Below are 13,033 nucleotides of genomic sequence, written 5' to 3' on the forward strand. Positions count from 1 at the left end.
CATTATTAAGTAAAACAGAGTTACTTGGACACAAGCACTGCAATGCTGCAACAGACGATATGAACCCTGACATGGCTACTATCTGGCCAGTGGGGGATAGCCCAGACAGCATGGGCATGCTGGACAGAGGGATAACCTGGGGATGCTGGAGCAGGACACACAGGATTTCATCACACTATTTAGAACAATATGCCATATGAAGAAATAAAGGACACCAGTAAAGGTAGCTGGTTACGGTAGTAAATATAAAAGTTAACAATACTGAAATTTTGCGTTGTACCTTTTCTTTTTTTCTATGTGATTTAAAAAAATAAATGCATAAATCAATAATTATAACTATGTTAATGAGCACACAACATATAAAGATGTAATTTGTGACACTAACAACATGGTGTGGGGAGACAGAGCTGTGAAGGATGAGAGTTTTTGTACACTATTGAAAATAAGTTAATATTAATCCAAATTATAATTCATTCATAATGTAAAGACAGTAATTTTAATCACAGGATAACTACTAAGAATAAAACTCAGAATACATAGAAAAAGAAATGAGAAGATAATCAGAATGGTACATTATTTTTGTTAATCACAAAAAAGGCAATAAAGGTGTAAGACTCATAAAAGACAAAGAGCAAAATATCCACATAAAGTTTTCCTTAGCAGCAATTACTTTAGATGTAAATAGATTAAACTTTTCATCAAAAGGCTAATATTGGCAGAATAAATTGTTTTAAACTGTCCAACTATATACTGTCTACAAGAGATTCTCTTTAAATGTAAAGACACAGATAGATAGCAAATGAGGAGACGGAAAAAAATATTTTTATGAAAATAGCAGCCAAAAGAGAGGAAGTATGGCTATATTTATATCAGACAATATAAACCTCAAGACAAAAAGTATTATAAGACAAAGAAGGAGATTACATATTGATAAAAACAGTAGTCTATCAATAATATAAAACAATTCTAAACATAATTCCAGCAGAAATAATGCCCTTTTTGTGCTTGATTTTTGATATTGCTATGGTACGAAATTACATGCATAAATAACAGCATCAATAATGCCCCTTTTTATGAGCTGATAATCTATACCAATCTTTTATTACAAAATCATATGCATGTAATTCTGTAACTTAACAATATCATATTCAAGAACAAGAGGGTGTTACTTCTATCAGACCCTGTATATGCATCTAATAACAGCCTTAAAATACTTGAAAATCAATAAATCTGAAAAAAAATCAATAAAACTGAATGGAGAAATAGTTCTACAATACCTGGAGACTTCACTACTCCACTTTCAATAATGAGTAGAACATTTGTTAGATGGAAGTTCAATAAGGAAATAGAGGACTTGAACGATGCTATAAACCAAATAGACCCAACACTGTACTCAACAGTAGTAGAATATATATTCTTTCCAAATGCATATGGGACATCCTCCAGGATAAACCATATGTAAAACTACAAAACAAGTCTCAATAAAGGTAAAAAGATAAAAATCATACAAAGAATCTCCTCTGACCACAATGGAATGAAACTAGAAATCAATCAAAGAAAAATGAAAAGTTCACAAATACATGGAAATTAAATAATACACTCAAACAATCAGTTAAGTTAAAAAAGAAATTACAAAAGAAATCAAAAAATACTTTGAGATAGAAGAAAATGAAAAAGCAGACCAAAACCTATCAGTTGCAGTGAAAGAGGGAAATTTGTAGCTATAAGTACATACACAGTACCTCCTCAGTTGACCAGTTCCCCACACTGACCATTTCCTTAAATGGACCTAATTTTCATAAACCAGACAAGTACCACATGTACATTCCCATATGGCCAGCCTAGTTTCTTACATTGACCACCTCTATATGTTGACTAGTTTGTTATAGCCCATTGGGTGGTCAACTTACAGAGGTTCTACTGTATTTAAAAAGAAAAAACATCCCAAATCAATAAACTAACTTCACACTTTCAGAAAATATAGAAAGAAGATAAGCTAAACTCAAAGCTATGAGAAGGAAGAAAATAATAAGGATTAGAGATAAATGCAATCAAAAAACCAGAGGCCACGCTCAGTGGCAGGAAGATTGCTTGATCTCAGGAGTTCAAGACCACCTTGAGCAAAAGCAAGACCTCGTCTCTATTAAAAATAGAAAAATTACTCAGGCATTGTGGCACACACCTGTAGTCCCAACTACTTGGGAAGCTAGGCAGGAGGATCACTTGAGCCTAGGAGTTTGAGGTTAGTGAACTATGATCATGGCACTGAACTCTACACTTAGCCAGGGCAAGAGCGTGACTCTGTCTCGAATAAGAATAGTAAAAAAAGGGGGGAAATTAAGGAAACCAAAAGTTGATTCTTTGAAAATGTCAACAAAATTGAAAAATCTTTAACTAGACTGACCACATGAAAAAGAGAGAAGACTCAAATTAACTAAAATCAGAAACGCAAATGAGGAGAAATAGAAAAGCTAATCTTATCACTCATAGAGAATTGCAAGGGGCCTCCAAATAGTCAAAACAATCTTAAAAAAGAAAAATAAGGTAATGACTCATATTTCCTGATTTCAAAACTAAGTTAACAAAATAGAATAGTGCTGACATAAAGATAAAAAATATAGATCAATAGAATATAATCAAGAGTCCAGAGAGAAACAAATTTTCAACAAGGATGCCAAGACCATTGATTGGAGAAAGAAGAGTCTCCTTAATAAGTGGTGCTGGGACAAGTGTATATCCACATATAAAAGAATGAAGTTGGACCCTTACCTCACACCATACACAACTTAATTCTAAATGAATCAAAGACCTAAATAAGCAAAAGTCATAAAACTGTTAGAAGAAAACAGGGGTGAATCTTCATGCCTTTAAATTTGTCACTGGAATCTTGGGTATGACACCTAAAGTACTCATAACCAAAGGAAAATTAAATAATTTGGACTTCATCAAAATAAAAAACATTTGCACTTCAAAGGATATTATAAAGAATATAAAAAGACAACCCAACCAATGGGAGCAAATATTTGCAAATCAAATAACTGACAAATTTCTATTATCCGGATATATGTAGCACTTGTACGGCCCAACAACAAAAAGAGAAGCAACGCAACTTTTTTAAAATGGGCAAATGATTTGAGTAGACATGTACCCAAAGAAGAAATACAAATTGTCAACAGGCACATGAAAAGATGTTCAATGTCATTAGTCATTAAATGTAAATCACACCATATTCAGATACCCCTTCCTACCCACTAAAACAACTAAAATCAAAAAAGTAAACAATAAGTGTTAGAAAGATTGTAAATAAATTGCAACCTTTACCCATTTCTGGTGGAAATACAACATGGGGCATCCACTGTGGAAAACAATTCAGCAGTTCCTCAAAAAGTTGAATAGACAGTTACCATATGACCCAGCAATTCCACTCTTAAACATATACACAAAAGAGGCATTCAAACAAAATAGGTATAGGAACAAAAGTTTATGTTATACATGAGTGTTCGTAGAAGCATATTCACAATAGCCCCAAAGAGGAAACAACCCAAATTTTCATCTACTGATGAATATGTAAAGAAAGCTGGTATATCCACATAATAAAATAGTATTTAGCCATGAAATGAAATGAAGAACGGATACATGCTACCACATGGATGAACTTTAAGATCACTAAGCTCAATGAAAAAAGCCATATGCAAAAGGTCACATGTTGTATGGTTCCACTTATATGAAGTATTCAGACTAGGTAAACCCACAGAGGCAGAAAGCAGATTAGTAGCTGCTAGGACTAGGGGGACAGGATACGGACAGTGACTACTTAGTGGTTACATTTCCCTTTTGGATGATGGAACTATCTTAGGATTAGATAGAAGTAATGGTTGCACATCATCATGAATGTACTAAATATACACTTTAAAATAGTTAATTTTATGTTTGTTTGTTTTTTTTTTTTTTGAGACAGAGTCTTACTTCATTTCCCTTGGTAGAGTGCCATGGCGTCACAACTCACAGCAACCTCCAACTCCTGAGCTTAGGTGATTCTCTTGTCTCAGCCTCCCGAGTAGCTGGGACTACAGGCACCTGCTACAACACCCAGCTATTTTTTTGTTACAGTTTGGCCAGGGCTGGGTTTGAACTCACCACCCTCAGTATATGGGGCCAGCACCCTACTCACTGAGCCACAGGCCGCCCAGTTACGTGCATTTTTTTGACAGGGCTTTGCTCTGTTGCCCAGGCTAGAGTTCACTGACATCATAGCTCACAGCAAACTACAACTCCTGGGCTCAAGTGATCCTTTTGCCTCAGCCTCCTGAGTAGATGGGACTATAGGAAGGGGCTTTTTCTACTTAAGGAAAAAAAAAGTGAATCATCCAAAAGGAAAACTCTACCCTCTAAGTAGTCACTCTCTAGATCCCAGATAGCTTTCAGTAATGAAAAAAAACAAATTGCCAGAAAAGAAACCCCTCTGGTGTAAACAAAGACATGTGATGGTCAATTATGATTATATATAATTATATATATACTCTATAGTTTTACATATTACATAATATGCAATGTATTAATTATATGTTTTATGTAAACTACATTAATTATATGTTTATATATTATACAATATAATATTCATATATGTCACGAGAGGTAAAGGCAGTGGGACGGCCAGTCAACGCTCACAAGGAGGCTACAGCTAGATGGCAAGAGACCACAGAGCATCAAATGTCCCCATCTCCTGGTGGTTGCCCTCCAGTCCTTCCAGATGAGTAAAGATCATCCTTCACCCCATCCTCCAGGCAGGCCATCTCTGCCCCTCCAACCTGCCAACCTCATGTTAGGCACCTGTACACACTGCCTTGTCTCAAAGTCAACACCCTCCCAGGCAGTGGTATTTGGGGAACCTACCTTCTCTAACCAGCCAAGTAGTAAAGAGGTCTCTATGAGGGGCAATAGGCCACCCCTCAGGGGCCTGGTGGTGTTTTGGGAGCCTCATAGATTGCTGCCTCCTCTTCTGCCAGGGGTCAGCCTCCCCTGTGGCTCTCCAGACCCATTCCATCTGCATATCCTACTGCAGAGCCCCAGCACAGCCTTCTCTCTCTCAAGACCTCCTACCAACCAGCAACTTCTCTCTAAGAAAGAGAGAACCTGGCTAGTCCACCTCAGTGTGGCCAGGCAGACTGGAGCCAGGCTGGCACAGTAACCATCCCATCTGATTCAGGGAGGTCCTATTGTTCTTATGTCCCGCATTTCACAAATGAGGCTTATTGCCTTGCACCAGGGCCCATGGAAAGTGGCCTCCTGAGCCCCAAGCCCAGTTCTGCCCCCAGGTTAGGGAGTAGAAGGGACCCCTGGAAGGCCACAGCCAGAAGTGTCCTGCCTTGGACACTGGCTTACCTATGGGAGATACACTGCATGTGGTGGGATTGAGGTAGCATTAAGGTATTTGAAGCCATTGAGAGTAACCTTATACACATGTGTAATATCAACTGTTTGGCCAAGTCCCTGGAGTGGGACTTTATTTCAATCAGACATTATTATGGGTATTGATTTAAGAATCTGAAGATTCAATAAAACAGATTAAACCTCCCAAGGAATGAGTGTGTGGACTGTCAACCAGAGTTGCCGTGGGCACAAATGCACAGTGGGTGGAGGGATGCCAAGCTGGCGTCTATGTACAGAGACAGAGCAGGAGGCTGGCTGGGCAGCACTCAGTGGGAAACTTCTCCTCCAAAGGGGCTGCAGGCCCTTACTCACCCACCAAGGGACACCCACTGAGGTCACAGGGGTAATAAGAACACAGTCCCTCCTTTTACAGGGCATCTGGGTGGCTCCACTGGAAGGTAATATTGATACCGGAAAAGTGGCACCCCAGCCAGCTCAGCCGAGCAGGGCCTGGGGGATCTGCCACTTCTGTCTTGGTGGCAGCAGCTGGCAAAAAAAAAAACCCGGCAGGTTGGGGCAAGCGAGGGAGCTTTCTTCCCCCAGAGGCTCCAGTAGAGCGGTGCTAGAGGACCTGTCAATCAAGGGAAAACTGGTGCCCATCCCTGATTGGTCCATTTTCAATCCTGCTCCTGATTGGTCCATTTTCAATCCTGCTCCTGATTGGTCCATTTTATGGACCAATCACAGCTAAGCTATTACACCTATATAAGGCCCTGAGCAGAGAGCCTGGGGGCAGACTTGGGCAGATCATCCAAGACTTGGGCAGACTTGGGCAGATCATCGCAGACCGCCGCAGACCTTCAAGGAAGATAGAGCAGAAGAACAAGACTTCAGCAGACCATCGCAGACCGTCCAGAGGAAGAAGCAAGAGCTGCGGCACTTCTAGTGCTGATCCTGCTCTACAAAGAGGCTTGGCCCTTTGCTGATCTCTGCCCTGCAAAGAGGCTTGGCCCTTTGTAAGAGCTGTAGCACATCTATCCTGCTCTACAAAGAGGCTTGGCTCTTTGTAAGAGTTCTTTTCATAAGAGTTGTAACACTTGTATCCTGCCCTGCAAGGAGGTTTTGTTCTTTGACCTGTAAATAAAACCTCACTGTTTGTTCTATGGTCTATCCATTCATTCATCGTTGAGACCAAGAGCCTGGAAATCCAGTGTTAAAAATCCGGTATCAATATCATCATAAAAGGAAGAGGAGGTGTTCAAAGATACAAAGAGATGAAAGAGACAGCAACCAAAGGCCAAGCTTGACTGAATTCTGGTCCTCCACTGTGGAGGACAGTCCTGCCACAGTTGGTGAAATCTGAATATGAGCAGGGTGATAGAGAATATTAGGCAATTATTATTAATTTTTTAGTTATGACAATTTCCTAGAAGACTGTCCTTATTCCTATGAGATGCATGCTGAAGTTTTTAAGGGAGAAATGCCATGATGTCTGCAACTCATGTTGAAGGGGTCAGTAAAAAAAAAAAACCTACTTATCTGCGTTCATATGCTGACAAATCAAATAGCAAACTCTGAACAATAGTTGAATCTAGCTGGAGGGCTTGCAGGTGCCCGTTGTACTCCTTTTCCAACGTTTTTTCTATGTTTTTAATTTTTTTAAATAAAAAAGTTGAAGAAATAAAAATTACCTCTGTGTTTAAGAGCCTTAGAATCCAGAGAGTTCAGTTAACTGCTCACTTACACAACCAGGGACAGGGCAGTGGCTCACACCTGAAGACGTGCTTATGGAGGGGCCAGAAGCTCCCTACGTGCGTCTATTTTATGGACCTCTGACGATATGCAAGTCTCCATGTGGAGTCTGGCGTAAGATATGGAATAGCAGCTGCCACAGGCTGGCACACTGTGATATTTAGCTGGCCAAGGGGAAGGGAAGGGACTGTTGGCATGTGTCACTGAGAGAGAAGCCACAGGGCAGAGAAGTCCTCTCCTGTATCAGCTCCCCACTATGTCCGCAGATGGGAGGACAGTCCTGAAGGGCCAGCCCTCTCTATGGGAGGCAGGGGCCAAGATGGCCACTCGTGAGCCCTTGCCCTTAGAACACTAACTAATATAAGTCCCTGCCCAAATATCCCCGTGTGGGAGACAAATGGCAGTAGACTGAAGTGGAAGGGGCAAGGCTGAGGCAGAATGGGCTTGGGGCACGTGCAAACCAGGCAGGCTCAGGCTGCGGGGCTGGGGGAGACGGAGGGACACGCTACATATGTAAGTGGTATTTGCACACAGCCTCAGGAGGCCCACTTCCCATCTTGAAGTAGGGACATTTTAATACTCTCATTTTGGTGGAAGTTTTTTTTTTTTTTTTTTTGAGACAGTCTTACTTCATTGCCCTCAGTAGAGTGCTGTGGCGTCACAGCTCACAACAACCTCCAACTCTTGGGCTTACGCAATTCTCTTGCCTCAGCCTCCCAAGTAGAGGGGACTACAGGTGCCTGCCACAACACCCAGCTATTTTTTTGTTGCAGTTTGGCCAGGGCTGGGTTTGAACCCACCACCCTCGGCATATGGGTCTGGTGCCTTACTCACTGAGCCACAGGTGCCGCCCTGGAGTTGTTTTGCTATACTCTAAAAGCAAGCATTAAACTTGGAGCATCCTATGCATGGTGGCTTCATAGCTCAGGAGTTACAGCACTGATCTTATAAACTTGGAGCCTCCAAAAATACTACCAAATGTGGTGTGACACAGATGGCATTGGCCCACCCCCAGATGTCAGGCGATTGCTAAAGCAAAAGACAGGCATGGGGCCAGACACGGGACCAGGCTCAGGAATAACCAGAAAAGATAGGACGAGGCTGGGAATTGCAGATAGGTCAGGGACACCCAGACATTCCTGGGTTTTTCATTTAGGCATAGCTTCGTTGATAAAGCTAGGCCGTAAGAACTGTGTTAGACTCCTTGGAGAAACGGCTGAGGCCACACAGGAGAAGGGGCTGCAAGCGGGGCCTGGCACATTCATTATGGCAGAGAGTGAAAAAGTGCTCTAAAATATTAAGCAGGAGATGCCAAGATGACATAGGAGTCCCCACCAAGGGCCCTGCTGGCCAAATCTGGACAATTCAAGAGCCAAAACAACTATGAACAATTAGGGAAAAACAAGAATTCCTGACTCTATAGCAGTAATTCTCAGATGGGGGCCACTTCGGCCCCCAGGGGACATTTGGCAACGTCTGGAGACATTTTTGGTTGTCAACTGGGAGGCACATACATACTACCGTAATGGTAAAAAATATACACAAATAATAACTAAATGGGGGAGGATGAGATGTTCTTGCTTACAGCAGAACACTGGGTGCACCCAATTTGGAAAATCTTCATTTTGCAACTATCATAGTAAAGATTTGTTCAGGCAAGAACCATCCATGGTTGCTAAATTCAGAGGCAGGGGATGGGGACTTTGATGAAGTGCAGGGATCTGTGTGGTTTAAAGTGCTTCCCATAGATTGCTTATTTGTTGCAAGAGAGGGAAAAGCTATAAAGTAGAGAACTGGGGCCACATCTTGGAGTAATGAAGATTAATGTGACCACCAGAGGCAGATGGACAATGTGCCCTCCAAATGAGGTGTCCTGAGAAGGACTCAGCGTGTTGGTGTAATATTCTGGATGGAGCTGCAGAATCCAACCTAAAACAAGAACATTCTTTTTTTTTAGGCCTGATTTTTCAAAAATGTCAACATCATCAAAGGCACATAAAAGCTGAGGATTTCTAGATTAAATGAGATAGAGAAATGTGACAACTAAATGTCATACATGATACTAGACAGAATCCTATACTGAAGGTAAAACAAAGCTGTAAGGATACTTTGGTGTCAGCTGACAAAACTAGCATTTGGCAATAGATGAAAGTGTTGTATTTATTAATACTCAGAATTTCCTGATGTTGCCAATTATACCACAGTTATGTAAGAGAAAGTCCTTATTCTTAGGAAATACTTAAGCATTTAAGAATAAAGGGGCATGATGTATTCAATTTACTCTCAAATGATTTAAGAAAAAAACTGTGAGGGGAGGCGGGGATGGGTGGAGGGAGGGTGATTGAAGGGGCCACCTCTATGGTTTATCTCACAAGGGTACAAGTGAATCTTTCTAAGAGTAGAATATAATAGTCTTAACACAATAACTAAGAAAATGACATAAAGGCTATGTTAACCAGTTTGATGAAAATATTTAAAATTATATATGTAAACACCACACTGTACCCCATGATTGCATTAATGTACACAGCTATCATTTAATTAAGGAAAAAACTGTGTGTGCATGTACAAGTATCTACAAGTGTGTAAGTACGTGTGTACATATATATGTTTGTAAGCACAGTACAGCCTCCATAGTTGACCACCTCCCTACAGTGACCACCTCCTTAAGTTGTCCTAATTTTCATACACTGGACATGCACTACATGTATGTATCAGTACGGTTGGCCTAGTTCCTTATGTTGACCACTCCCATATGTTGACCAGTTTATTACAGTCTCTTGTATAGGCAATCTACAGAGGTTCTACTGTGTATGTGTATGTGTATATGTGTGTAAGTATGTGTATGTATGTATATGTATGTATACATGTGTTTACTATGACATGGGTCATTATGAAAGTTTTGAAATACACAAAATACACAAAAACGAAAAACTTAAAATCCGGGTGGCACCTGTGGCTCAGTCAGTAGTGTGCCGGCCCCATATACTGAGGGTGGCAGGTTTGAACCCAGCCCCAGCCAAACTGCAACAAAAAAATAGCTGGGCGTTGTGGCAGACACCTGTAGTCCCAGCTACTTGGGAAGCTGAGGCAAGAGAATTGCCTAAGCCTGGGAATTAGAGGTTGCTGTGAGCTGTGTGACGCCACAGCACTCTACCAAGGGTGGCGAAGTGAGAATCTGTCTCTACAAAAAAAGAAAAGAATAAAAAAAATCCGAGCAGACAGAAACACATGAAACCCTCCCAGCAAAACCGATGAGCTGAGCAAGTTGAAACTCACATGGGTGAATCAGAAAGGACACTGTCCACGGTGTTTCTTGGAAGTCACATAATGGCTATAACACAGTCTGTCTCAAAACTTTTGTAGTGACCTATGTATATGTATGAATGCTTGTGTAATATGTAATATGTAATTATATGTGTATATGTAGTACGTATATGTGTGAGTGTATGTATGTGTGTAATATTACTAGTGTATGTGTATTTGTAGACTGAATAATTGTTCCTCGAAGTAGCCACCTAGTCCCCCAAACCTGTGAATATCATCTTATATGGCAAAATGAACTTTCCCCATGTGATTAAGTTGAGAATTTGAGGTTTGAGGCTTGTTCTGGATTATCTGAGTGGGCCGTAATTCTCATCCCAGGGACTCATCCAGGAGGAGAGCAGATCAGAGTGTACAGTAGCACACCTAATGACAGAAGCTAGGTGTAGTAGTGACATGAGGGGCTGCAGGCTAAGGCACACAGGTGCCACCAGAAACTGGATAAAGTCACAGACATGGAATCTTTTCAGGAGCCTCCAGAAGGAACCAGCCCTTCTGACACCTTGACATTAGCCCAGGGAAACAGATTTTGGACTTGTGTCCTCTAGAACTGTAGAAGAGTAAAGCTGTGCTGTATTAAGCCATTGAGATTGCGGTAATTTGTTTAGCAGTCAGAGTAAACTAATCTACATTCATGTACTCATATATATATGTGTGTGTGTATTTAGTAGCAGTAGTGCACACACACAGAGTTGATACTCCTTCATGAATTCCATATTTGCACATCCGACTACCCACTGAAATTTCTTTTTATTATTATTTATCATTAAATCATAACTTTGATGCATTTATGGGGTTCAGGGTACTCCTTCAATATACAATGTGAAATGCTTACATTGAACTAAGTAACACATCCATCACAAGTATACTCATTTCTTAATAGTTTTGAAATGTACCATTGTATCATGCACATTAGGTGAGGTCCCCCCAAATGCCCTCCCTCCTCCTTTATCCCCCCTCCCCTTCCCTCTCTTTTCTCTTCCCTTCTACTTTCTGGACTATAATTATGTTTTGCCATTTATATGAGTGTGTAGGTGATTATATATTGATTTCATAGAATTGAGTACATTGCATACTTTCTATTCCATTCTTGAGATACTTTACTAAGAAGAATACATTCCTGCTCCATCCAGTCTCCATGATGTACATATACCACCATTTGTTAATCATTCATGGGTTGATGGGCATTTGGGCTGTTTCCAACTTTTGGCTGTTCTGAATTGGACTGCAATAAACATTCTGGTGCAAATGTCTTTGTTATAAAATGATTTTTGATCATCTGGGTATATACCTAGTAGAGGAATTGCAGGATCAAATGGTAGGTCTACTTTCAGTTCCTTGAGTGTTCTCCAAATTTGTTTCCAAAAAGGCTGTATTAGCTTGCATTCCCACCAGCAGTGTAAAAGCATTCCCTTCTCTCTGCATCCACACCAACATCTGTAGTTTTGGGATCTTGTGATGTGAGCTAAACTTACTGGAGTTAGATAATATCTCAAAGTGGTTTTGATTTGCATTTCTCTGATGATTAAGGATGATGAGCATTTTTTTTTTTTTTTTGTAGTTTTTGGCCGGGGCCGGGTTCGAACCCACCAACTCCGGGACATGGGATCAGTGCCCTACTCCTTTGATCCACAGGTGTCGCCTGATGATGAGCATTTTTTCATGTGTTTGTAGGCCATGCTCCTGTCTTCATCAGAGAAGTTTCTGTTCAAGTCTCTTGCCCAAATGGAAACGGGGTTATTTATTCTTTTCTTATTGATTAGTTTGAGTTCACTTTAGATTCTAGTAATCAGACCTTTGTTGGAAGCATAACCTGCAAATATCTTCTCCCATTCTGAAAGTTGTCTGTCTGCTTTACTTACTGTGCTCTTGGCTGTGCAAAACCTTTTTAGTTTGATCAGATCCCAGTACTGTATTTTTGGTGTTGCTTCAATTGCCTAGGGGTCCTCCTCATAAAATATTCCCAGGCCAATTTCTTCAAGTGTTTTCCCTGCACTCTCTTCTAGTATTTTTATAGTTTCATGTCTTAAATTTAAATCCTTTATCTAGTGAGAATCAATTTTTGTTAATGGTGAAAGGTGGGGGTCCAGTTTCAGTCTTCTGTAGGTCGCCAGCCAGTTCACCCAGCACCATTTGTTAAATAGGGAGTCTTTCCCCCACTTAATATTTTTGATAGGCTTGTCGAAGATCAAATGGTGATAAGTAGCTGGGTTCATCTCTTGGTTCTCTATTCTGTTCCATGAATCTACTGCTCTGTTTTTATGTCAGTATCATGCTGTTTTGATCACTATAGATTTATAGTATAGCCTGAAGTCTGATAATGTGATACCTCCTGATTTGTTCTTATTTCTGAGTAATGTATTTGCTATTTGAGTTTTTTTCTGATTCCATATAAAACGAAGTACTATTTTTTCAAGTTCTTTAAACTGATTTCATATAAAATGAAGTATTATTTTTTCAAGTTCTTTGAGCATGCTTTAATAGGGATTGCATTAAATCTGTAGATTGCTTTAGGTAGTATGGACATTTTAACAATGTTGATTCTTCCCAGCCATGAGCATGGCATATTTTTCCATTTGTTAACATC

This window comes from Otolemur garnettii, unplaced genomic scaffold (assembly GCF_000181295.1).
Source record: "Otolemur garnettii isolate 467f Iridium unplaced genomic scaffold, OtoGar3 scaffold00059, whole genome shotgun sequence".
In the NCBI taxonomy this organism is placed as follows: Eukaryota; Metazoa; Chordata; class Mammalia; order Primates; family Galagidae; genus Otolemur; species Otolemur garnettii.